Source organism: Mobula birostris, chromosome 12, assembly GCF_030028105.1.
Source record: "Mobula birostris isolate sMobBir1 chromosome 12, sMobBir1.hap1, whole genome shotgun sequence".
In the NCBI taxonomy this organism is placed as follows: Eukaryota; Metazoa; Chordata; class Chondrichthyes; order Myliobatiformes; family Myliobatidae; genus Mobula; species Mobula birostris.
This window is the reverse complement of record NC_092381.1, coordinates 34,708,677-34,717,621: the sequence shown is the minus strand read 5'-3', so window position 1 is coordinate 34,717,621 and position 8,945 is coordinate 34,708,677.

Below are 8,945 nucleotides of genomic sequence, written 5' to 3'. Positions count from 1 at the left end.
CACCTGTAATTTGCTTTTTATTTCAGACAGACTGCTTACAGTTGAATGGGTAGTCCCTTTGCAAGTAGATTTTTTTATTTCTGTCCTTTTAAGTGTCAATTTAGGCAAATTCAGGATACATATTCGGACCATGACTATCTTGTATCTTGACTGTCTTCTCTACATTCTGTTTTTAACATGAAAATTATTTAGATTTACAATTCACAAAACCATTTTATCCACGCAAGTTAAACAAGTTCTGGGTAAATTGTAAGATGTGGATCAAACATGATCCAGAAGCTGTTGCCAATTGTGCCTTTTCTGAAGCTGCAACAGTTGTCACTTGACGTTTCTGAAGGACGTGCTGAAAAACTGCCAAAGGTGCTTGTTCCAGGCAATATTATTTGGTATCTGCCCTAAATTTTACAGTATTTAAATTGGCCCCAGTGACAATTTTCTTGATTTCATCTTCAAGACACAGATTTGAATCCTGCCCCGTATCTTGATTAGATATTGTAGGCTGTTATCTTGTGCTTCCTTGTGTCATGATTTCGAAGAGATTAGATTGAACTTTCCTGAGCTGAAGGATACTGTACTTTTGCACCCTCTAAATTACTTCAGGATAGTGTGAAATGTGCTACTACACTTGCAAATCTGAATTGTAAGATTTTTGAAAGTAGTTGGCTAGATGAGACTTAAAGCAGGCCATCCTTTATTTCCAACCCCAACATATCCTAAATTCAGAGCTGTACCAAATGAAATTTCTGAATCAAATGGAAGACAATTAAAAAAACCTATTAAAACTATAGTGATGTATTCACAAATGCATTAAGACACAGCATACGCATCCAAATAGGTATGGTCATTATTTATTTATAGCATAGCATTTTTAAACATGGCAAATCTTTTAAAATGACAGCATTTCTGTTTGCAACAAAGCAACCACATTGAATCTTGTCCAATAAGATAGTATAAATGTACAAGAACAGATTGTCCCTATTTAAAGCTATTTTATGCTACTCCTTTTGTACAAAGGCAAATAACTTAGTATACACATTTAATGGTCAACATCTGTACAGTTGCTATAAGTAACTGGTTTATGGAGTTATCTTGATTGGCCTACAGAATGTATTAAATTAACTCATGGAAACATGCATTTCTGCTTTGTCAAACTTTCTTTGAGCACTATTGGATTCAGGTGGGACAAAACTTCATGTTCAATTGGCTGATCATCCAGATTTAGTTCATCTTAGACGTGGATCATTTGATCTATATGATCATTTTTGGTTAAAATTAGTAATTTAAAAACCAAAACATACCTTGGTTTGACAATCCCTTACAAAGGTTCCTGTCTTGAACTGTATGATTCATTAGGTAGTGTTAAGCTTCTTTGAGTTCTTGGTTTGAAACAATTATTTCTAATAAATGTGATAATGACATTTTCAGCTGTTGTCTAGGTGAGGTGTGGGAATTCATGAACCCATTAGAACAGAGAACATAGAATAGTACAGCACAGTACAGGCCCTTCAGCCCACAATGTTGTGCCGACCCTCAAACCCTGCCTCCCATATAACCCCCCCCACCTTAAATTCCTCCATATACCTGTCTAGTAGTCTCTTAAACTTCACGAGTGTATCTGCCTCCACCACCGACTCAGGTAGTGCATTCCACGCACCAACCACTCTCTGAGTCAAAAAAAAGCCTTCTTCTAATATCCCCCTTGAACTTCCCACCCCCTATCTTAAAGCCATGTCCTCTTGTATTGAACAGTGGTGCCCTTGGGAAGAGGCACTGGCTATCCACTCTATCTATTCCTCTTATTATCTTGTACACCTCTATCATGTCTCCTCTCATCTTCCTTCTCTTCAAAGAGTAAAGCCCTGGCTCCCTTAATCTCTGATCATAATGCATACTCCCTAAACCAGGCAGCATCCTGGTAAATCTCTGTACCCTTTCCAATGTTTCCACATCCTTCCTACAGTGAGGCGACCAGAACTGGACACAGTACTCCAAGTGTGGCCTAGCCAGAGTTTTATAGAGCTGCATCATTACCCTGCATCTCTTAAACTCTATCCTTCGACTTATGAAAGCTAACACGCCATAAGCTTTCTTAACTACCCTATCTACCTGTGAGGCAACTTTCAGGGATCTGTGGACATGTACCCCTAGATCCCTCTGCTCCTCCACTCTACCAAGTATCCTGCCATTTACTTTGTACTCTGCCTTGGAGTTTGTCCTTCCAAAGTGTACCACCTCACACTTCTCCAGGTCGAACTCCATCTGCCACTTCTCAGCCCATTTCTGCATCCTATCAATGTCTCTGCAATCTTCAACAATCCTCTACACTATCCACAACACCACCAACCTTTGTGTCATCTGCAAACTTGCCAACCCACCCTTCTACCCCCACATCCAGGTCGTTAATAAAAATCACGAAAAGTAGAGGTCCCAGAACAGATCCTTGTGGGACACCACTAGTCACAATCCTCCAATCTGAATGTACTCCCTTCACCACGATCCTCTGCCTTCTGCAGGCAAGCCAATTCTAAATCCACCTGGCCAAACTTCCCTGGATCCCATGCCTTCTGACTTTCTGAATAAGCCTACCGTGTGGAACCTTGTCAAATGCCTTACTAAAATCCATATAGATCACATCCACTGCACTACCCTCATCTATATGCCTGGTCACCTCCTCAAAGAACTCTATCAGGCTTGTTAGACACGATCTGCCCTTCACAAAGCTACGCTGACTGTCCCTGATCAGACCACAATTCTCTAAATGCCCATAGATCCTATCTCTAAGAATCTTTTCCAACAGCTTTCCCACCACAGACGTAAGGCTCACTGGTATATAATTACCTGGACTATCCCTACTACCTTTTTTGAACAAGGGGACAACATTCACCTCCCTCCAATCCTCTGGTACCATTCCCGTGGACAACGAGGACATCAAGATCCTAGCCAGAGGCTCAGCAATCTCTTCCCTCGCCTCATGGAGCAGCCTCAGGAATATTCTGTCAGGCCCCGGGGACTTATCCACCCTAATGTATTCTAACAACTCCAACACCTCCTCTCCCTTAATATCAACATGCTCCAGAACATCAACCTCACTCATATTGTCCTCACCATCATCAAGTTCCCTCTCATTGGTGAATACCGAAGAGAAGTATTCATTGAGGACCTCGCTCACTTCCACAGCCTCCAGGCACATCTTCCCACCTTTATCTCCGATTGGTCCTACCTTCACTCCTGTCATCCTTTTTTGATTCACATAATTGAAGAATGCCTTGGGGTTTTCCTTTACCCTACTCACCAAGGCCTTCTTATGCCCCCTTCTTGCTCTCTTCAGTCCCTTCTTAAGCTCCTTTCTTGCTTCCCTATATTCCTTAATAGACCCATCTGATCCTTGCTTCCTAAACCTCATGTATGCTGCTGCCTTCTACCTGACTAGATTTTCCACCTCACTTGTCACCCATGGTTCCTTCACCCTACCATTCTTTATCTTCCTCACCAGGACAAATTTATCCCTAACATCCTGCAAGAGATCTCTAAACATCGACTGCATGTGCATAGTACATTTTCCTGCAAAAACATCATCCCAATTCACACCCGCAAGTTCTAGCCTTATAGTCTCATAATTTGCCCTTTCCCAATCAAAACTTTTCCTGTCCTCTCTGATTCTATCCTTTTCCATGATAATGCTAAAGGCCAGGGAGCGGTGGTCACTGTCCCCCGGATGCTCACCCACTGAGAGATCTGTGACCTGACCCGGTTCATTACCTAAAACTAGATCTAGTATGGCATTCCCCCGGTTGGCCTGTCCACATACTGTGACAGGAATCCATCCTGGTCACACTCAACAAACTCTGCCCATCTAAACCCTTGGAACTAATCAAGTGCCAATCAATATTAGGGAAGTTAAAGTCACCCGTGATAACAACCCTGTTATTTTCGCACCTTTCCAAAATCTGCCTCCCAATCTGCTCCTCTGTATCTCTGCTGCTACCAGGGGGCCTATAGAATACCCCCAATAGAGTAACTGCTCCCTTCCTGTTCCTGACTTCCACCCATACTGACTCAAAAGAGGATTATAACCACACCTGCAGAGGATAGCTGCTGCTCAAGGAATTTGTGCTCAGAATTGATGGGTTGGTGTTCAGGAACTAGATCCTTTATTACATCAGAAAAGGGGGAAAGTTGTTGATACTTTGTATATACCACAAAGGCAGACATTACGTTAGGTTAAGTACTGTATAACTGGGTAGGCTGGTGGGAGAGGTAGAAGTGATTGAGACAGGTGTGTGGGATGTAAATATCCTCCCCCCACCTTCTTGATCTAAGTTATTTTTTCTTCCCAGTCTTGAAGGATCTCGGCCCGAAACGTCAACTGTTTACTTTTCCATAGATGCTGCCTGGCCTGCTGAGTTTCTCTTGCATTTTGTGTGTTGATGGGACGTTGACAATAGGCTTGCTTGTACCTTTCCCTTCGCAGAAGGAACAAAAAGGAACGAAAAATATGGAATGGGAGCGAAAAGATGTGTGAGCAGCACACACACAAAAATGCTGGAGGAACTGAGCAGGCTAGGCTGCGACTATGGGGGAAAAAGTACAGTTGGGCCGAGACCCTTTGTCAGGACTGGAGAAAAAGAGATGAATAGATTTAAAAAGTGGCAGAGGAGAGAGTGAAACACAAAGTGATAGGTGAAACTGGGAGGGGGAGGGATGAAGTAAAGAGCTAGGAAGTTGATTGGTGACTCAGATAGAGCTGGAGAAGGGGAGTCCAATAGGAGAGAACAGAAGGCCATGGAAGAAAGAAAAGGCGGGGGGAGCAGCAGAGGGAGGTGATGGACAGGCAAGGGGAAAAGGGGATTGGGAATGGTGACGGGGGGGCATTACTTGAAGTTCAAGAAGGTGATGTTCATGCCATCAGGTTGGAGGCTAACCAGACGGAATATGAGGTGTTGTTCCTCCAACCTCAGTGTGGTCTCATCGCAACAGTAGAGGAGGCCATGGATTGACGTATTGGAAGGGGAAGGGGGGTTAAAATGGGTGACTACTGGGAGATCTCGCTTCTTCTGGCAGATTAGTGTGGGTGCTCAGCAAAGCAATCTCCAAACTACGTCGCGCCTCACCGATATGCAGGAGGCTGCACCAGACACAATGTATGATCCCAACAGACCCACAAGTGAAGTGCCACCTCACCAGGAAGGACTGTTTGGGGCCCTGAATGGTACTGAGGGAGGAGGTGTAGCACTTGTTCTGTTTGCAAGGATAAGTGCCGGGGAGAGATCAGTAGGGAGGAATGAATGGACAAGGGAGTCACGTAGGGTGCAAACCCTGTAGAAAGCAGAAGGTGGGAGGAGAGGGAAAGATGCTTGGTGGTGGGATCCATTGGAGATAGCAGAAGTTCCGGAGAATTACGTGCTGGATGTGAAGGCTGTTGGGGTGGTAGGTGAGGACATGAGGAACCCTATCCCTGATGGGGTGAGAGCAGATGTGCATGAAATGGAAGCTGTGGCTGAGGGCAGCAAAGAAGGGAAGCCCCCTTTGAAAAAGAATGAAGTCTCCTTCGTTCTCAAATGAAAAGCCTCACCCTGAGAGCAGATGTGGCAGAAATGGAGGAGTTGAGAGAAGGGGATGGCGTTTTACAAGTAATGGTGGGAAGAGGTATAGTCCAGGTAATTGTGAGAGTCCATGGGTTTATAATAGATATTAGTAGATAAGCTGTCTCTAGAGAAAGAGACAGATGGATACAGGGGAGGGAGGTGTTGAAATGGGCCAGGTAAATTTAAGGGCAGGATGGAAGTTGGAGGCAGAATTGAAGATGATGATGAACTTGGCATGGGTGCATTTTGTTGTGAATCATGTTGAGGGAGATAAATAGCCTCATCATGGGAAAATGTGCTATCTAAGAATTAAGGACAGAGGCTTCAGGAGACAGGAAGGAGGTTTAGAAAGGCTTTGACTGGGGGAGATTACCTTCCCCCCACCCTCCCCACAGTGAATGGAACTGGAACAACCGACCTTAGCTGATGGAGGCAGGTATTCTCAATAATTAAGAAACATTTGGATTAGTATTTTAATCACCAAGACATAGAAGGCAATGGATCAATTATGGGTAATTATTACAGATGTGTAGCAGTACTACAGATGAGCAATGACTTGGCATGCAATGGGTGGTTGGAAGGGTGGTTTCATGTATATATTGAGCTCTAATGACAAACATACCAATGTACATCCAACTGGATTAAGAGCAAGGAAGAATGGCAATTGAAGTTAAAACCAGAACATAGTCAATGATACCATCTGAACTGGAAAGAAAGCAGAAAAGGTGTCAAAGTAGTTAAAACAAACAGAATGCCATAATGGGTTGCAGACCAAAATTGCCAAGGTAACTGTTACTTTAAACCACTTGGCTACTATTATCCATTTATTCCTATTCTCTGTTACCTTAACCAAATTTCTGTCCATGCCAGTGTTTTCCTCCCAATATAATGCATTGTAATTGTATTTAACAACTGTGGCAGGTATCAAAGATTTATTCTGCTATAAGTATCTGGTAAACTCGAATTTCCCATTCATAATGTCACGTGACTGGCAACAATGAATATAGAATGGAGTCAGGTTTTATAAAAACAAACAAACAGTTATTAAACTCTGCTCAAAAATAGTGTAATATATTTAGACGATTAACTTAACCGGAAGTTAACTGCTATACGGCAACTCTGGAACAGTTCTTAAAAGGGTAAATGCGAAAACAGTTCTTAAAGTGATAAATTCGAACACAGTTCTTAGAATGGTAAATTCGAAAGTCCAAGAGATTTATACAGTCAATTAGGAGAGACTTTCCTGAAGTAAAGAATTCCTCGAAGACGTGATGTTACTGCTGATCCCAGCCGGAATCTGCCTTGTCCGCAGGATTCACAACGACGGAAATAAAACGGTTTAAAGGAACTGATCTTTTCCTCTGGAAAATAGACACTGCACAATCCTTCCTGCTTTAGCAGAGGATATCTCAAAATGCAGGTCACTGTTTCTGGAATGAACATTCAATAAAGGTCGATCCGCTCCAAAACCGCCAAACGATATCAGCTTTACTCGACTCTGCGAGTTCCTGTACTTTAGTAAGGTCTTCACCCTCCAATACTACTTACAATAGAAAGTAGAACACTTTAAAACAAAACTGCATCATAAGACGAATACTCAGCATAACGGAGTATCTGACGAATTAAATAATGAACTAAACTTAAAACTAACCGCGTCACCCCAGGGGTCTCCCTTTTATACCCGTGGTGAACATGTCATCACGTGATCTCACTGGCAGGAAAATTACATCATCCCACCATCACATGACCATGACCTCATGCTCATAAGACAGTCACAAAATATCCATGAGGTATGTAACAATAAGTCCACATTGACTGCCCAAACATATTACTATTTACTTAATGCTCTAAAACCTTCCATGTGAAATTGAATTGCCTGTCAGCCCACCCCTACTAAAGTTGGCCTGCTCTCATAGTTTGCTATAGTGATTGGTAGCTATATTCTCTGTGCACTTCATTTGACTTAATACCTATAGACTTCACTGGGTAGGTTTTTCTTTTTGGAACTTCCAACAATAGTATGTAGCTCAACTTGCTACAATCAGGGTCTGACTCATCATCAATTTACATCTAATTACTTATGGTATACAGTATATAATGTACAATTTCAGTTCCACTTTCTGAGTGAACTTTAAATACCTGAAATCTGTTATTCTTTCAAATTGTTCCTGAATTTGTAATTGTTGCTTGTCTTAGCCTAAGACTTGTAGGGTATCAAAATTTGATCTTTTGACAATAAGGAACACTTTGCTATTCTAGACTGAAAAGACCATGACAGGCAATTATTCAATCTGGTCTTGGAGATTGTTTCATTAGCTTTGACCTTGTTGTGGTTCACTGGAACTGGATCACAGTTACATCTGATATTTCAAGTTCAAGTTTATTGTCATTCAACCATACACATACATACAGCGAAACAAAGCAATGTTCCTCAGGAACCAATGTGCAAAACACACTGTGTGTGTACAGCACAAAATTATCTGAACACAGTATTAACAAATAAAAAGGCATTCTTTAGATTATGTAAAGTACATATGACATAGTTAAATAACAGTGATTATTGCTACTGATGCTGTCATAAATAATGTGTATTGCATTGTTGGGTGTTCAGAGCATGGAGGAAGAAGGTGTTATCCAGTTTAACAGTCCTTGTTATACTATTGTACCTTCTGCTTAATTGTATGAGGGTAAGGAGATCATGGGATGGATAGGGGGCATCCTTGGCAATATTGAGGGCTCTGCAAACGCAGCACATCTGGTGTATGTCTTAGACTGGGGTGGGGGGTGGGGGGAAGCTGGCACCGCGTGAGAGACCGTGAAGATTCTCTCAGCAGTCCTCACAATCCATTGAGGGTCTTGTGGTCAGATGCCTTGCAATACTCATACCAGAAGGTGATACAGCTGATCAGAACACACTATGGTGCTTTGGTAGAAGGTAGTTAGAATGGGAGTGGGGAGCCTCGCTTGCCACAACCTCCTTAGGAAGTGGAGGCACTGCTGTGCTTTCTTGACTAAAGAGGTGGTGTTTTGGGACCAGGTGAGATCGTCTGTGATGTGCCCTCTAAGAAACTTGGTGTTCCTGACTCCACAGAAGAGCCATTGATGTGCAGAAGGGTGTGGTCAGCCTATACCTTCCTGAAGTCCACAATCATCTCTTTAGTCATACAGAAGTACAGCACAGAAACAGGCCTTTCAGCTCATCTAGTCCATCCATGTCAAAACCATTTAAACTGCCTATCCCATTGACCTGCACCAGGGCCCTAGCCCTCCATACCCCTACCATCCATGTACCTATCCAAACTTCTAAATGTTGAAATTGAGCATGCATGCACCATTTACGTGCGCTAGCAGCTCATTCTG